Source organism: Chiloscyllium punctatum, unplaced genomic scaffold, assembly GCF_047496795.1.
Source record: "Chiloscyllium punctatum isolate Juve2018m unplaced genomic scaffold, sChiPun1.3 scaffold_807, whole genome shotgun sequence".
In the NCBI taxonomy this organism is placed as follows: domain Eukaryota; kingdom Metazoa; phylum Chordata; class Chondrichthyes; order Orectolobiformes; family Hemiscylliidae; genus Chiloscyllium; species Chiloscyllium punctatum.
The window spans coordinates 55001-57500 of NW_027310541.1; the positions used below are offsets into that span (position 1 = coordinate 55001).

Genomic DNA, 2500 nt, shown 5'->3' on the forward strand with positions numbered 1-2500 from the left:
CGCCCGTTTCCGTTTCAACTTGTCTCGCGAGGGTGGTTTCGGGGCCAGCAGGAGAGCTGCTCGGGGTAGCAGGCCCTGCAGCCGTGGTCACCGCCAAATCGCCACAACTCGAGCAAGTGAAAAAAAAAGTAACAAATAAGAAAGGATCGTCGGCTTGGGGGTACGCCCGTTTCCGTTTCAACTTGTCTCGCGAGGGTGGTTTCGGGGCCAGCAGGAGAGCTCGTCGGGGTAGCAGGCCCTGCAGCCGTGGTCACCGCCAAACCCCCCACAACTGTTGGGCGGCCTACCTGCGCGGGGGCAGGAGGACACTTTTCCGATTTCAAATCTCCGTTTGCCGAGTCCACCCCGAACGCACGCGGGGCGGGCGGGTTCGCATCAACCCTTCGTCACAAGGGGCGAAGCCCGTTCCACCGTCTCGTCAGTAGTGGCCGACCGGTCTGTGATCGACGAGGGGAGCCACACCAGGTCCGGCCCTGCTGCTTGGCGGCACCGCGTCGTCGGGAGCTCGCGACAGACGGAGGGTTTCGGTGTACTCTCCAGCCACGGGAAACGAAGCCGGTGATGCAGGCGCCGGTCTTTCGCTCCCAAATCGGCTGGGTTTACATCGTTGCTATCTAGTCACGCTCCCTTCAAACCCGACGGGGTACCTATTCCCCTCACCCCGTCTGTGCGTATACAGCCTCTTTGCACTTGCGGGGATGGGGGTGGTGGTTTAAAGACTCTCGAGTTGCCGCCCGTCGGTCCTCCGAGCTCCGTGCAGTAGTGATCCCCAGCGAACTGCCAGCAGGGCGAACGAGCGATCCCGCTCTCGGTCCGGGGCGCCTGGCGTCGATCGGTGGTCGGGTGGCTTGCGGGCAAGCTGCGCTGTGAGTGTGGGAACGAGTATGACGAGCCGTTGCCGCGACTCCCAGTCCACCTCGGCGGTGGCTGGGGCCGGGCGGGGGCGTCTGCTCGGGCGAGTGCCGCCCCCGCCTCCTCGCAGGAAGTCCGCTCGCCGACACGCCGCCACGTGCACGCGTCAGTGACGCTGCCGAACCGATGGCCGGTGCCCGTTCCCGCCTCTGCTTTTCCTAGGGCAAAGCTGCTGCACGCCTCGTGATACTAGGCGGGCGACATGGTGGCGGTGATCCTGCCTCCGTCGCTGCGGTGCGTTGGGGCACGCATCGCCTCTTGGGCGCCCTGTCCTCCTCCCCCCAATAGACGTATGTTTCTGCGGGCCGCACCAGGATGGTGCTCCCCATCGCTTCACGCCACCCTGCTCCGCCCCGCACGCCGGCGTGCAGGTGGCTGTAGCTCAAGGTGGGGAGCGTATGTGCGGTCCGGGTCGCTTTCCTCTGGCGAGGGAGAGACCTAAAACAAACTCAGACAACTCTTGACGGTGGATCACTCGGCTCGTGCGTCGATGTCGAACGCAGCTAGCTGCGAGAATTAATGTGAATTGCAGGACACATTGATCATCGACACTTTGAACGCACTTTGCGGCCCCGGGTTCTTCCCGGGGCCACGCCTGTCTGAGGGTCGTTTGGCAATCAATCGCACTCGCCTTGGCTGGCGAGAGCGCGCGTGCGGGTGTGTCGCAGAGGACCCGTCCTCTTTGTCCCCCTAAGTTCAGACTCCGGAGCCCTCCGGCGTCGGAGCGCTTGGCCTTTCCCCCCCCCACCCTGCACATTCCGTTCGTCAGGCTCGACGCCATCCCCCCGCCGGGGAGCGCGGCCTGGCGTCCGTCTGTGTCGTAGGCAGGTGGGGCCAGCACGGCTGTCACCGGTCCCAGAATGGCTGTCGGTGGTTCACACTGTGTGTGTGTGCCAACCCTCCTGGTCTCTGGGACACGGAGCTGCCACGAAGTGTTGAGCCTCCAGTGGGGGGTCTGCCTAAGCTCTGCACGGTCCGCATTGGGTCCGTCTCTCGGTTGGCTGGCAGTGGAAAGAGTGAAGGGAGCGCCCGGAGGTCCGGTGCTGGTGCGCCGCCGGCCTGACCGTGGAGCTCGCCGGTTTGACACGCTGACCCGACTCGATGGTTGATCGATTGAGAGTGCTGGGGAGCTGCAGGCCGCCCGCTGCTGCAGCCGCCCGTCCTCGTGGTTTCGTCCTCGGCCCTTAAGTGGCCGGCGGGGCGTCTGATCCTGTCTCCCCTGCTGGCGCCGAGTGCCTGGCCGAGGGAGGAGGTTTTCGTCGAACGCTGTGACTTGGACGGTCGCACGCGCGTGGATCGCTGGCTCTTGGCTCTCCCGTTCAGTCCGCACGTTTTCCGCTCCGTCCTGCCACCGGTCTGCGGAGGTACGGAGGGGTTGGCGGGGCGTGGTGTGTGCTCCGTCACCGTGCAGGCACACCTACCACGCCGTCGGCCGACCCCCGCACGGTCCCTCCTGGCCATCGGGAGGACGGCGGAACGTCGGGCTGTCGGGGGCCAAGTCGCAGAAGGCCACCGCTGTGTCTTCCGTACCCTGTCACCGTCGGCGTGCCTTCCTCAACTCGTCCGGCTCGGGGCCGGCGTGGGTTCA

At 65.6% G+C, this 2500-nt stretch overlaps 1 non-coding gene across 1 annotated transcript; it reads left to right on the forward strand.

The window, feature by feature from the left end:
- The first annotated feature begins 1367 nt into the window (after positions 1 to 1367).
- Positions 1368 to 1521, forward strand: LOC140473999 (5.8S ribosomal RNA). The gene has a single exon (XR_011958769.1). It is a non-coding gene; the product is annotated as a 5.8S ribosomal RNA (ribosomal RNA).
- Positions 1522 to 2500: the final 979 nt, after the last annotated feature.